The following is a 15900-nucleotide window of genomic DNA, read 5'->3' as shown; positions in this document are numbered from 1 at the left end:
GCAAGGGCAGCCATATACTGGCTGTTTGGCAACCCTAGTGAATACCCCTATTAGTGCAGCTTATACCACAAAATTGTCCCTGAGATAGTGGAGGGGGTGGGGGGGTGCAAAAATAAGAGCTGGCTAAGGATGCCACAGCTCTGAAAATGGTAGCTTGATCTGGGTAAATCAGAGGAACTGAAATAGATGATAAAAGAGCTGATGTGCACATCCAGCCATATGTTAAAAGGAAGAAGAGGACTTTCATTTCTTCATGGGATGCATAGGTTGTGCAATATGTGCATTTCATCAGAGCTTGAAAATATTAGTGTAGTAGTATATTAGGACTTCAAAGGCTAATATTCAGAGGTAAATCTGTGGCCCAGGGGTAGGCAATCATGGTTATCGAGGAGCCCGACCCAGTTGGTTTCAAGATTGCCACAATGAATATGCATGACATTGATTTGCATATACTACTTCCATTGCATGCACATAGATCTCATGCATATTCATTGTAGAAATCTTGAAAACCCGACTGGGTTGTGGCCCTCAAGCACCATGGTTGCCCAGCCCTGCTCTAGCCAATCTGTCTATATGTTGCACTGCCACTTACACCCTATGTTCTCTATTAATATATTTTTTTTAATTTGTAAGAAGTCTTTATTGACAGCATAAGCATGAACAGAAAGCTTACATAATAGATCAATAACTTCAAATCTGTATCAGTATAGAAGCATTTTACCAAGGGCAAAGACACATGCAGCCAACAACATTCTATCCAGCCCACACTTGTTAAGTAACGCAAAGTAAACTTCAACTTTTAACAAACAATATATAGTACCCAAAGTGACCCGCCCTTCCCCACTCATATGATTAAGAACATCCAGGCATCTCTCCCCCCCCCCCCCCCCACATCTATAAAGAATTCCTCATTAAGCAGATCAATTAATTACACTGAACAATGTAAAATAAAGGGTTCCCACACGAATTCCCACTTACACCTCTGGTGTCTACGTTCTGCCACTAGGCGCTCCATTTCACAGATATACCGTAACTTATTCAGCCATTTCACTATGGGAGGAGGTGTCCGCTGTTTCCAGTGAGCAGCCACTACCATCCTAGCTTCACAGAGGGCATACCTCACCAAAGTGGCTTGCGGTGATCCCAAACTTGGCACTTTCTTAGGGAAAAGGAAGTATAATGGAGCCCACGGTATAGGACATCCCACCCATTTCAGCAATCTATAAGATATGGCTTTCCAAAAGACCCAGATCTTAGCACAAGACCGCCAAATATGCCCCATCGTGCCAGGTACCCCACAACCCCGCCAGCACATGTCCGACACTGATGGAAATATACGCCTAAGTCTGACAGGGGTCAAATACCATCTAAATAGTACTTTAACTGCATTTTCCTTAAAAGGCACATAAAGAGACACCTTCGAAGTAGCCCCCTCAAGAACCTCCCACTCATCATCCCTCAATTCTATCCCAAGTTCACGCTGCCAGTTTCTTATGTGCAAGGTATATAGAGGTGTATGCGAACACAAGTACTTGTACGTATGATCAGACCTGTCGTAGATTCTGAGTCTTCACAAAGATTCTCTAAGAAAGAACCCTGTCGTGTGATCACGGAATGGGTGGAGGCCTTCCTAAGAAGGTGAGAAATCTGGACATAGGCATATCTGTCCGAGGATACGAAAGGGAACTTATCCACCATTGAGGAGAAAGTTAACAAGGATGCATCATCAAATAATTGTCCCCATGTCCTAAGACCCACTTCATACCACCTAGTAAAATCCCCGGCGCACTGCCTGGAGGAAATAGTGGGTTGAATGCTGTGGAAGTAAGACGCGAAAGAACCTGATCCAGGAAAAGTCCATCCCAATAGTAAAGCATGGTATGTATCGCCGGACACAATCCTGTTCCCAGAAATCTATGTTTGAATGGAAGCCACACAAGAGCTCCCAATGGGCATGTACCCAGAGAGTATTGTTTCAGATTGCCCCATAACTTATGTGGTTTACCCTGGTACCATTCCAATGGCGCCCGAGCCTGCACCACTCTGTAATACCAAAAAATGTTTGGGACCCTAAGGCCTCCCTTCCTCTTGTCCTGGTAAAGAAAAGATCTTGGCAACCTTGGGCGCTTGCCTGCCCAGATGAATCTACTAATATGATCTTGAAGAGTGGAGAGATACCCCCTAGCCATCTTCAACAGGAGCACCTGAAATAGGAAAAGCAAGCTTGGCAATATATTCATTTTAATAGTTGCTATCCTCCCAAACCATGATAATGACAAATCTTGTCACCTCTCCAAATCTAACGAAATTGCTTTCAATAAGCCAGAGTAGTTAGTAGAAAACAAATCGGAAAAATGTGCAGTCAGATACACCCCTAAATAGCGTAGCCCCTTTGTAGTCCAGCGAAAAGAGAAGGATGATTTTAAGGACTCCACCACTCTTGTTGGCAAAGTAATGTTTAGTGCCTGTGATTTGTTCATATTAACCTTAAATCCAGAGACGACCAAATATGCACCAATAGCCTGCAAAAGGTTAGGAAAACACATCAACGGTCAGGTTAAGAACAAGAAAATGTCATCGGCAAAGAGGGGCAATTTATGCTCTCGACCAGCAAAACTAAGACCAGTAATATCCAAGTTCATTCACACTGTTGCAGCAAAGGGCTCCACCACCACCGCAAAAAGCATAGGAGACAAAGGACACCCCTGTCGGGTACCCCTGAATAGTGGGAAAAGTGCAGAGTTGTCCCCGTTTACCCAGACACAAGCCTGAGGAGAATGGTAAAAAGCTTGAATCCAGCCTAGAAACTCTGAGTCTATCCCAAAACATTGCATAGCCTGGTACATGAAAGGCCAATGTACTCTATAGAACGCCTTCTTAGCATCAAGGCTGAGAAGGCACATAGGGATCTTTTCTCTTTTAGAAAGGTACAACAAGTCCAAGGTCCTCTGGATATTATCCATTGCCTGTCTGTGAGCCACAGATCCCACCTGATCTGGATGAATTATAGAAGGCAACACAGAGGCAGACGATTCGTCAGAACTTTAGCTAAAATCTTAACATCAGCATTAAGAACAGAGATAGGACGATAAGATGCACATTCAGTATGATCTTTATCCGGCTTGGGTATCACCGCTATTCAGGCCTCCATCATAGAAGGTGGCAGCGGCGTCCCCAACCACTGCTGATTCAAAATATCCGCAAGTAATGGAGCTGTTTCTACCACAAATGTTTTATAGAACTCGTTCAGGAAACCGTCTAAGCCAGGAGAGTTTTGAGCCGGTAAGTCCTTAATGACCCATTGGACCTCAAGTGGAGTTACCAGTCTATCTAAATCCGCTACTTGCTCAGGAGTAAGTGAGGGCAAGTGACAGGAAGCTAGATATTCTGCAATAGCTTCTGGGGTTGGATGAGATTCTTGCAAATATAATGATTGATAAAATTCCTGGAAATGTGCACGTATCTGTGAAGATGTAGTTAGTATTTGCCCCCCCCCCCCCCCTTACCTCAAAGGTGAACTATCGTACAATCAACTTTTTGTTTACGTAACTGATGTGCAAGAGAACACCCCGCTTTGTTAGTAAATTATGTCGCTTCTGCAAGAATCTTAATTGTTCAGAGTAAATGGAGTCCAAGTAAAGTCCAAGATTATGCAATTCCTGTAATGCCTCTGGTGAGCCTTTTTCCTTGTGAACAGCCTCCAAGAGCTGGATTTTCTCTAAACAGCTAACCAACTGCTTCCTTTGTAAACACACCCGTTTACTAGCAATTTGCAAAAAATACCCTCAAGACACCGCCTTCGTCGCATCCCAGACTATTTCCATGGATGGGCCTAAGTCCTTATTGTTATTCAGATACTCTTTCAACCCTTTCCTATACCCTCCTACCACTTCTGCCTCTCTCAACAGAGCAGTGTTCAGAGTCCAGCATTTACTTTTAACCTCCTCCATCAGAGAAGGCAACGTAACCCAGATCGGCGCATGGTCTGATATAGTTATATTACTTATACCAGCTTCTGGCCCCCTTTCCACCAATTTGGTATCCAGGAAAATATAATCAATGCGCGAGTATGAGTCATGCCCTGGTGAGTAAATTGTGTAATCTCTCACACGCGGGTTGGAAAGGCGCCATATATCTAAAGAGTCCAGAGAATATATAAAAGATCTTAAGTCTGCAGACACCTTGTTGTCAGTACCTGTAAAGCCTCCTGAACGGTCTTGAGCGGAGTCTATCACTGCAATAAAGTCTCCACCAATAATCAGAGAACCTTGCATAAAAGTAGAAAGGGAATCCCTCACACAAGTAAATAAACCCCCCTGATGTTTTAGGGGCATAAATATACGCTAAGGTGATATCTACTTCGTTGATTTTGACATGTAAGAACGGGAATCGCCCATCTGGTCCCTTTTAGATTTGATCACCTGAACTGGCAACGATGCATGGAACAGAATAGCTACTTCCCTCCTCCTGGACCAATACACGGAGGAACCAAAATAAGCAGTGGGATAGCCTCTATGAGAGAGAAGTCTTTCGTGGGCCCGCCAAAGGTGTGTCTCCTGCAAAAAAAACTATGTGTGGTCTGTGCTGTGCCAATTCCTTGAAAAACCTCTGGCACTTTTGGGGCATATTAAGACCTTTGACATTATAAGATAAAACTTTTAAATCATCTGTCATGAGAAATGGAACAAGAGCAGATCATTAACACTTACAATACTACTTGAGGTTAGAGGCTCTACTCCAGTGGGAACCTTTAAGTAACTGGAAGTCCTATATCCCATCTCATCATCCCTCCCAAAACCCCCATACCCTCCCTCCCTACCTTCCCATCCCTCCCCCCACATAAATCACACCAAACAAAGAAAAAAGCTAAACCTCCCCCCTGAATGGGAAATTGAGGAACAGACCCCCCACAAACCCGACAGCCCAGCCCAAACAACTCCCACCCCCATACATACCCTCCCCCCTTACCTTCGCACCCCTCCCCCCCACATAAATCACACCAAACAAGGGAAAAAGCTAAACTTCACCCCTGAATGGGAAATTGAGGAACAGACCCCCCACATACCCGACAGCCCAGCCCAAACAACTCCCACCCCCACACACAGTCCTACACATATGCTCCCATTTTTCTCTCTCCAAAATAATATAGTTTGTCCTCCCATGGTTCTACGGCTCCAACCTAGTTCTACCCATCTCCCAGTCCCCCCTGCATTCACACTCCCTCACTCACCTTTAACCCCCCCTTCCCTTGACCACCCAAACATATTCACTGCTGTCTCAACATACATTTACTGATACCTCCACATCCTACATTGTCTTGCTCCGCCAAAGGATGAGCAGCTTGCTGGTGTGAGCTCTTGGATCCGGCCGGAGACGGCGGAGTAAACCCCTCCTTCTCCAGAGGACAGCCGACCCACCCCCACTCTTCGCCTGGGAAGGCCGCCGTTCCCTGGAAGTTGAGCCTCCAGGTGCGGGCAGCCTACAGGGCTTCGGGAACAGGGGGCGGACAGGGCTTCTGGAAGAAGCAGACAGCGGTCTAGGGGAATCAGTAGCAGGCAGCGGACGAGGCAGGCAGCGGTCAGGGAGAACCGGTAGCAGGCCGTGGTCAAGGAGAGTCAGTAGCAGGCAGTGGTCGAGGCAGGCGGTGGTCAAGGAGAGTCAGTAGCAGGCAGTGGTCGAGGCAGGCAAAGTCCAATAGCAAGGTACAGAGTTCCATCCAACGATGCGGAGCTCTCAGGAACGAGAAGCCGAAGCACTGGCTAGGAGGAGTGGTGCTCCTTAAGTAGGCCTTCTCATTAGCACGGAATCCCAGCTCGTGCTTCCTGGGGTTGAGCCTTTACGTAACCAATCCAAGGTGACGCTAGTCACCGCTTCCCCTGCTTGGCCCCGCAACCGGAAGAGACGCCGGCTATCCTCCGCTGGCGCCATGTTGCAGGGGTTCCATACTGGAAATGGAAAGCCGGCAACAACAGGCGATCCTCTGCAGCCGGACTAAAGGTAATGGCCACCTCTCCCTACTGGCTGGCGATGGCCGGCCACCGGAGGACCCGCGGCGAAGGCTGGCCATCCCTGGCGGCCCCAGGCCCCACCGGCGCCAGCGGCGAGCAGGCGCGCGTTGGTCCCGGCGGAAGACGGGACATACATCTATATCCAAAACCAAATCATACTCCACTATCCCGTCACATATAAGTCCCTGGGACTCCTATCAAAGGAGGTGAAAACAAAAGACCCCCACCCTCCTTCAAAAACCTCCATAGTTAGCTCCAGTCCAGCGATGCAACATCAGAGTATTAACGCTTCTTAGAGGCGTCTGAACTCTGCCATTTCTGGAGTGTGGCCTTTGTTGCGGGGGCCAGCCCTGGCTGGGGAATAGGTGAATTAGTCAGTCCTGCTGTCTGTAGTATTTTCCAGGCTCCAGCCAGACAGTGTACATGATGATTCTTTCCTTGCTAAGTGAAGTTTAAGGAAAAAGGGAACCCCCATCTGTAGCGAATTTGTTCTTTATTCAAGATCTCCAATACTGGTCTCATCCCCCTCCGCTGTTGCAGCGTGAACTGGGAGATATCTTGATACACCGCCACTCGAACACCATTATATTCCAAATCCTGCATCTGGCGAGCACATGTTAGAACCAGTTCTAAGTCCACATATCTAAAAAATCATGCTATAATATCTCGCGGTCTCCCATCTGTTCACTGGGCTAACGAGTGATGAGCATGCCCCAGTTCAATCGGTGTAACGCTCAGATCAGCTCTCAGCAGGGTGACACAAAGAGATTTAACAATGGCCGGGACATCTTCTGTCGCCCCGCCCTCTGCGAAAACGGAGATTATTTCTACAACCCCTATTCTCCAAGTCATCTAATTTAATCAACAGTTCTTCATACTGTTTCCCTAGATCTTGATTTTGGTCGCATGTGTTGATAGTGAGTCCGCATGCTCGTCTATTTTCAACTCAATGTCCTCAACCTTCCCTCCCAGTTCACAAAGGTCAGTACTAAGCATTTCAGTGTGTTCAAGAATCTCTACTTTGGATGTTTTTATGTCAGCTTGTATCGAAGAGAGTATTTTCTTAAGCTCGGTGGAAATGCCTTTCTTTTGGGAGGGAGGTAGCCTTGATTCTGCCACGGACAGCGCTGAATCAGAATCGGAGTGAGATATTTGCGATGGTGACAGTGACACGTGGCATGTCCGGGCCTTACTTGTTGGATGGCCCGAAAGCTGCCCCATCTCCTTTTTCCCCGTCGCAGATGACTTACTCATAGTTACAGATTTCCTGCAAGTCCTCAGCGCTTTAACTGTGCATATGGTGACTTATGTCCAGAAAAATCGCTTTACTGCACACCACCTTGAGTGAATTTCTTCAAAAAGGCGGTAAATAAATCCTAATAAATAAATAAATATTGTTGGTATGCCTGGCTGAGGAGCGAAACAGCTAGGCTGCCATCTTTTATGGTGACATCACTTCCTCCCTCTATTAATATCTTTTAATGTGTGTGCACACTTTCCTATAATGTGCATTGCTATTTGAATACGTTTACTGCTATAATTTGTTTATTGATTATGTTTGGCTTATTCTCGCTGTAAATGCAGTAAATAAATCCAAATAAATACAAACCTATCAAGTTCGAGATAGCAGTATCTCCTTAGTAGAAACACAACAGCAAAGAACAGTATAATTAGAAATAACATCAAGCAGGGAGATCACACGATGTAGTGAGAGATGGAAGACATACGCTTTGCTGTTTTTATCAAGAATCATCCTGAGTCAGTTTGTTGCCCCTTTTGCTTCAGCCCTGCATCTGAATCTGAGTGAGTGTATGGACAGATTTATAAATAAGCCAGGAGGACAAATTATGATATATCAGTAAAGGCTTTCTATGCTTACCTACAGCACTGGGTGCCCTGGCAGTACCAGCTTTGTCAGATACTTTGCTCTTGGAAGTCAAGAGGAACATGCCATTGCCAAACTTATAAAAAAAGACTGATGGCCTTGCGGTGGCCTTGCAACTTTGCCTCTTGATGGGTAAGCAGAGCAGAGGACTTTTAGGAATTGCCAACTGACTTGGTATGAAACACAATTAAATCCATACCTGCTCTACATTTAATGAGCTGCAATATAAGGTCCTGATGTGCCTCCACATCTCTCAGCACAGAGCATATAGAGTGGCATTAGTGGATTCTGATAGGTGTATCAAATGTGATGAAGAGGAGGCCAAATTGGGTCATACTTTCTGGCTATGTCCTGACATGCAAAAGTTCTGGGGACTGGGGGCAATTGCACATTATGAAAAAGGGAACGGATTGCACATGTTCTGCCTTTCTATGATTACAATCAAAGCATTTTGATTTTACATATTACATACAGGTGATTATTTTGTAATTGGGGGCAATGGAGGGTTAAATGGCTTGCCCAGAGTCACAAGGAGATGAAGTGGGAATCAAACCCAGTTCCCCTGGTTCTCAGGCCACTGCACTAACCAAGAGGCTAACTTCCACTACAGGGATGTAGTTACAACTAGATCTGAAGCTGTTGCTCTTTGATAATTCAGTTAAATTATGAACAGGCCTTATGTTTCAGAAGTTATTTTTATGGGAATGCCTTTTTTATTGGTGAAAAAGTACATCATATATCAATGGAAGAGCTTGCATGACTCTTCTATAGCTCAGTGGTATCAAAGCTTCCATGACATGATGTTGATGGAAAGTACTGCAGTTAGGACTGTCTTTTTGAAAATTTGGGATAGTTATATAGGCTCATTATCTCATAGTGTTACTTCAGGAACCATATATTTAACAAAAACAGATATATGAATGGGTATGGAGAGGTGAAATGAAGCCAAAAGATGAGAGATAGGTATTTTGCAGCCCAGGATAGTGGATTATGGACAAGATGGCTCACAATAAATATAGAAAAAAATTTGGTAAAACGGACAAATGTAGATCGCTGGAAACCGATAGAGAGGAGAGTTGCTGGACATGGATGGATGGAGGGGAGGGCAGGAGAAATGCTGGACATGGTTGGAGGAGAGGGAAGACAGCAAGGAGATGCACATGGTTGGAGGGGGGGAGAGAGGAGAAATGCTGGACATGAATGGAGTGGAGGGCATGGAAGAGAGGAGAAATGTTGGAGGGAAGGAAAGACAGAGGAAAGAGATGCACATGGATGGAGGGGAAGGGAGATAGGAAAAATGCTGGACATGGATGGAGGAGAGGGAAGACAGAGGAAGTAGATGCACATGGATGGAGTGGAGGGGGAGAGGAAAAATGCTGGACATGAATGGAGGGGAGGGAAGACAGAGGAGGAGATGCACATGGATTTAGGGGAGAGAGAGGAGAAATTCTGGACACAGATGGAGGGGAGGGAAGACAGAGGAAGGAGATGTACATGGATGGAGGGGAGGGGCTATTTTATATTTTTCTTATATTTGTACCCTGCGCTTTCCCACTCATAGCAGGTTCAATGCGGCTTACATATTATATACAGGTACTTATTTGTACCTGGGGCAATGGAGGGTTAAGTGACTTGCCCAGGGTCACAAGGAGCTGCCTTTGCCTGCAGTGGGAATCAAGCTCAGTTCCCCAGGACCAAAGTCCACCACCCTAACCACTAGGCCACTCCTAGTGCTGGACATAGATGCTGGACATAGATGGAGAGGAGGAAAGAGAGAGGAAGTAAGATGAACATGGATCGAGGGGAGGGGGAGAGGAGAAATGCTGGACATGGATGGAGGAGAGGGAAGACCGAGGAGGAGATGCACATGGATTTAGGGAAGATGAGAAATTCTGGACACAGATGGAGGGGAGGGGAGAGAGTTGAAATGCTGGACAGGGATGGAGGGGAGGGAAGAGAAAGGAAGTGAGATGAACATGGATGGAGGGAAGGAGAGAGGAAAAATGCTGGACATAGATGGAGGGAGAGAGGAAAATGCTGGACGTGGATGGATGAGAGGGAAGAGAGAGGAAGGAGATGCATATGGATGGGGGAGGGAGGAATAGGAAGGAGATGAATACTGACGGAGATGAGGGAAAGGAAAAAGAGGAGAAAAACTGCATATGGATGGAGAAAATAGCAAAAGCTGGATCCATTCTATACCTCCTCCAGTCAAGCCTGCAGAGGACCCAGCGTTTACCTATGGATTTAGGGCAAAAAATGAAGGAGAAAAGAGGAAAGTAAAGAAATAAATGGAAAGGAAACCCTAGAAATGGAGTTAAGGGAACAGATAGCAGCAGAACAAAGTGACTGGGACCAACATGATCAGAAAAACAAAGTCACCAGACCACAAAGGTAGAAAAATTATTTTATTTTCATTTTAGTGTTTGGAATATGTCCAATTTGAGAATGTACATCTGCTGTCTTATTTTGCACTGGGTATACTGGAGCTGTAACAGCTTACAGAAATTATTTATAATGAAAGAAAATCACTAGTTATTTTTTTCTCCTATACTGGTGTAGTATTTTCAGTGATACCTGTTTATATGCACCATGGCTGGTATAAGGGGTGTGGCTACTGTGAGTGTGGCTACCATAGGGGCAGAGTCATAGATGATATCCCTCTCCCATAATGAGTACCGGTACCTTTTTTTCTACAAAAAAAAAGCACTGATTATAACACTATATAAGAGACAGCACAAAACCATAGGCGCCCGGTATAAGAGGCTTGGGGAGACCTCCCCACCCACAGCAGGATGGATCAGCTGTTTCTATAAAAATGCTAAATAGTATTAGTATTAGTTCTCCTGCAGAGTCCTGCTGCTCTGGGATAGCAGCAGCTGCAGTGAAAGCCGTCTCTAGCCTTGTGTATAACCAGTTGTAATTTGATCATCTTACTGCTGGGAGAGCAGAGCAGGGGAGGGGAGTTGGCTGGAGGTGTCCTGGCTTGCCAGGCAGATATTTAACTAGGATCATGAATACCTGCACATGAGCAATTCACACCAAAGAGACTTGCACTGACCCCTGACATTTTAAAAGTGCTAAAAATAAGTTTTAAAATTATTTGCATTAAATCTAATTGCAGAATTTAGGTGCTAGGAAGTGGGATTGGTATGCTATGTACTCAAATTTGCTCAAGCCATATGCAAATTAGTCTGTTTTTGGGAGGTTCTCATTTGCATATTTATGGGTAAAAATTGTTGGAAATGTTTACAGCCTTAATGTTAGGGCATGGCTCTGATCAAAAATATGAACTTTGATCCAAAAATGAAGGGTTTAGCTAGTGTTTTTGACAAAAATTCCCATTAGAGTGTCTGTATGTTAATCTGCATTCAAATAGAGCTCTCTGATTGGATGAGCAGCTCCTGTTAGAAAATCTGCCCGGGAACAGAGAGGAGAAGAGAGAATCAATGGGTGGGTGGGTATGGATGGCTGGAGGGGGGGGCAGGGGAGCGAGGACAAGAAATGAAGAAGAAAGGCAGAAAGTAAAGAAATAAATGGAAAGGAAGCCCTGGAAATGGAGTTAAGAGGACAGATAGCAGCAGAATTGGATACTGGACCAGCATGATCAGAAAAACAAAGTCACCAGACAACAAAGGTAGAAAAGATAATTTTATTTTCATTATAGTGTTTGGAATATGTCCACTTTGAGAATCAGGTGCTCAACATTAAATGTTTATATTTATTTACATATGTATGGCATTTTATCCCACATTAAACATGAATTAGGATGTTTTGTGGCTCTAGATGAGAATTGTGATATTATGATCCTTGTTTCATATTGTTGACGGTCTGCATTTTCCATATGGGTGGTATATTGGTGTATTAGGTTCTGCCCAGTGTAATATGTATGGTACAGTAAGGTTCTGAGTGTGTTTTTCCACAAAGTTGTGCATAGTGTTTTGTAGTTATGATTGTGGTTAGTATATGCTTTGAGCAACCACTTTATTCTTTGACATATGATACATATCTAATATCTAAATTTAATAAAAGGTATTAATTGTGACTTTTTATTTATTTATTTTTTCTATGTGTTATCAGACAATTATGGATTTAAGCTCCACCCCTGGCCTCACCCCTAAACCCGCCCCCTTTAGCCTCCCCAAACAGTTGGGCCACCGACCGCCTATATGCACAAAACTTGTAGTTCAGACACAGAATATAATTTTTGAATTCTGTCTCTTAGCGCTGATACAATAAACACGTTCTTATAATGCTATGAGAACTGGTCATTTAATTCTTTACCAGTGTTGGTGGATGGGAATCTGGAGAGTTTGAAATTGACTTTTTCGTGTTGCTCAGGGATACTGGTTACCGCTTGTCACCAGGTATGCAGTTTGTTCTTACTGTATGCAGTGCTGTGTATGGCTGGATTTTCTTTCTAGTCCCTTCAATGCCTCCAGTTTGAAGGATCCTTGACTCCCCCCTCCTCTGGGTGACACTCCTCTTTTCTGGTTGAGGGGCTCCTGGGTCTGTCCCATCAATAGCAAACACATTGCTTTCTTATCAGCTTTCCAAAGATCTGACAATTTCTTAATATCACAACAGCATCCTTTATAGCAAGTTCCTACCTTCCTTCAGAGGTCTGAGAACTAAGTCCCACTGCATTCCACTTCTTCAGATATCTTCTGAGCCATCATGCAGCTTTACAACAGTGATTGCTTTTCCCTTCTCACTCTCTCCCTTCTGGCCTATATATTCCTCTACAAACAGTCTGGTTTTTCTGGTGTTCACCAATATAGTCCTTAATTAGCCTCAGGCACCTTATGGCCTACTTCCCTCTGTGAACTCACTTCCTATTAGTTCATTACTTCCAGGTTGACATTTCCCAACATTCCTATTAGGTCTCCTACTGTCAGAGCTCTCCTATGCTCTAGTGTCAGGCTGATATGAACACAAATAGTAAGGGGCCCAGCTTATCACACTGACATTTCTTACTCTGTAATATGACCCAGAAAACAGTGAATTAAATTTCTTGTCTCTCCTAACTCCTGTGCCCCCACCCCCCCCCCCATTGTCTCTAACCCTAGTAATCCACAAAGTTCAGGGTGAGAAAAGCTGAAAAGTTACAGGCTGTTACAAACACATATTTTAGGACTCCTATGATCATTCAGCATTTCCACTCCCTTCATTAGACTTAAAAACACTGCACAGTAAAATCAGCACTTGTATTGCCAAGTGTTTTCAAAAAATGTCTGAGAAATGAAAAACTGTTTCCTTTGTTGAATACATAATTTCAGTAAGCATTTTATTATGGTTTTTTGTGCAAGAGGGAAACAATCAGATGGGTGTGGGTGGGTATTTTAAAAGGGAAAGGATGCTGGCTTGAGGGAAGTCCCTAGAGGAACAGAAACAGCCTGCAAAAGTTTCTAAACAGATAAGCAAGAAAGGGTGGCCACGAATGCATTAGTCACAGCTACCATTTCTGTCACAGCAGAGGAAGTGAAAACATGCAGAGATTTCCTTTACACTCTCTAATGTCCATCTGCAGTGCTTTGTCATCCACTGCATAATATCTGCCTGCAGAGCATCTGGGCCCTTGGGCACTGCCCAGTTGCCCGAATGGTCAGTCCGCCCCTGCTTCCATGTGTTAGTGCACTGCTGACATATTTACATGGAAGCTGCTGGATGCTGGGTGCGTATATTTATAAAATGTTTTCTCCCACTGTAGTTGCTGGCAAATACATCTGCAGTCATGCAAGTATATTACAAACAAGGTTGTACACATCAGCAGATCTTTTTCTACAATATCACCAGAACTGAGCATGCCCCAACTTGGACGTCTCGATTCTGATCTCTATGTAGAAAGAGGCTTCAGATTTAGCACGACTATACAGCAGCTTATCTTGCTTTCCTTGCAAAGTTATTCTCAGCTCAACACATAATAACAGCAAGCAAAGATTTTTGATTATTAGAATCTGAAGTATCCTTTGACATTGGTGCAATGGGTATAATTTTGGTAGATTGGAAATTTACAATTTAAAAAAAAAAATCAAATCCCACTGTGGGAAAATCTCTAAGTGAGGCTTTGGCAGGTCAGTGGAGCACAATCTGTGCCAGGTATTTTAGAAATTATTTTCATTGGCTTCTCCAAAGCATCATATTTGTATGTTTACATAATGGAGCTTACAAGAAAGCACAGTGCTTCAGTCTGCAGAGAAGATGGATGGGAAAATAATCTGTTTTAAAATGTCTAGATAATGTTTATGGAAAATGTAAATTTGTGTCTTGTTTCTGTTTAGAGTTGTAAATTCTGGTTATATTATACAACCATTTAATTATACAATGCTATTCATTTTCAAAACAGATGGATGTCTGAAAATGGCCAGATAGGTGCTCTTCTGGTGAATCTGCCCAAATTGTCATAATCAAAACACATACTCAGAAAATGTCCAAGCGGTGAGCTGCCTAGAAAAAGACATTTTGAGAAGGGGCATGTTATGGGATGGCTATCATCTAGTGATAATGGATAGTAGGGCAACATCCTGGGTTGGAAATGAAAATGTCCCTATTTAGACCTGCTATAAATGCAAACAAATGAAGCCACAACCTATCTTTGGACCCATTGGTGCTTTTGCTGAATTGGAGAGGTGCAGTTGGTTGCAGTGTGAAGGAGAGTGGCTTGTTTGCTGTCTTTAGCTGCCCCATTCGGAAACCTTTGTTCTCCCACATTTCTTACCTTGTCTCTCCTCTATCTCACCTCCTAACCCCCCTCGCCATACCTGCTAGCTCCCCCCCCCCACCCATACCTTGCTGTCTCTCAGGCCCCCTTCCCCGTTTGATCTGTCCCTTGCCCAAACACCCACACCTCCCTACTCTTTCTCTTAGGGTTACCATGTTTGCCTGACAAAAAAAGAGGATACCATTAGCCACACCCCTCCCCACCTGCCACTTCCCCTCACCATGCCCCTCCTGCCCCACCCCACACCCTCTGTCACACCCTTCCCCACACCACACAGTCACCTGGACTTGACCCCCTCCAAAAAGAAAGCCATCCCCTTCTATATATTTCCCTCCCCCAAAATCTTTTTCCAGACTCCCTCTACCTACCCTTTTTTTTTTTTTTACAGCTATCTCATCCCTCTACCCACATCACCTCCCCTACCTTAATTATCATCCCCTGGTGGTCTAGTGACCTCTTCGGGTCAGGAAAGGAACCCACTCTTTCCTGCCCAGTGATGCCGCTGCTCGCTCACTGCAGGCACCACTTCAAATTGGCTGCCGACACTTCAAGCGGTGACCTTGCAAGACTTCTGGAAGTCTCGCAAGGCCACTGCTTGAAGTCTCAGCAGCCATTCTGAAGAGGCGCCGGTAGAAAGCAGGACTGCAGGAGGCTTACTTGTCCTCTTTTTGAGGGCACTATGGGACATCCGATTCCAGCCAGCCCGTTTGTCCACAAACCCGGAGAAATGGGCAGGCTGGAAATGCCTGCCCGGATGTCCCACAGTGTCCTCAAAAAGAGAACATGTCCGGGTAAAACCAGACATATGGTAACCCTACTTTCTCTCCTTGTGCCTCTTTGCTATGCCTCTGTGTTTGTTCACTCCCACTTTGTCAGTGTGCTGTGTAATGTTCCTGAGTGCTGTGTATTGTGCCTACATGACTGAGTGCTGTGTAATGTTGTTGGTTGACTGAGTTTTGTGTGCTGGTGCTGAGTGACTAAGTGCTTGCTGGTGCTGGGTTAAAGTATTACAAGGTGGTGCTGAGCATAAGGAGTGTCAAAGCAAATGCAAGGCGCAGATAAAGAAGGCCAAGAGTGATTACGAAAAAAAGATAGCATTAGAGGCAAAAAAAAACATAGCAAAATTTTTTTCAGTATATTAAAAGCAGGAAGCTGGCAAAAGAATCGGTTGGGCTGCTGGATGACTGAGGAGTAAAAGGGGCAATCAAGGAAGATAAGACGTAGCGGAGAGATTGAATGAATTCTTTGCTTCGGTTTTCACCAAGGAAGATTTGGGTGGGATACCG

At 44.6% G+C, this 15900-nt stretch overlaps 1 protein-coding gene across 2 annotated transcripts in view; it reads right to left on the bottom strand.

The window, feature by feature from the left end:
* Positions 1-15900, bottom strand: part of CUBN (cubilin) — a 697556-nt gene that overhangs the window by 294823 nt on the left and 386833 nt on the right. The gene's annotated exons all lie outside the window — the stretch shown is intronic.

The sequence above is a fragment of the Microcaecilia unicolor genome, chromosome 1 (assembly GCF_901765095.1).
Source record: "Microcaecilia unicolor chromosome 1, aMicUni1.1, whole genome shotgun sequence".
NCBI lineage: Eukaryota > Metazoa > Chordata > Amphibia > Gymnophiona > Siphonopidae > Microcaecilia > Microcaecilia unicolor.
The sequence above is the reverse complement of the archived record's forward strand: the minus strand, read 5'-3'. Positions and strand labels throughout refer to the sequence as shown.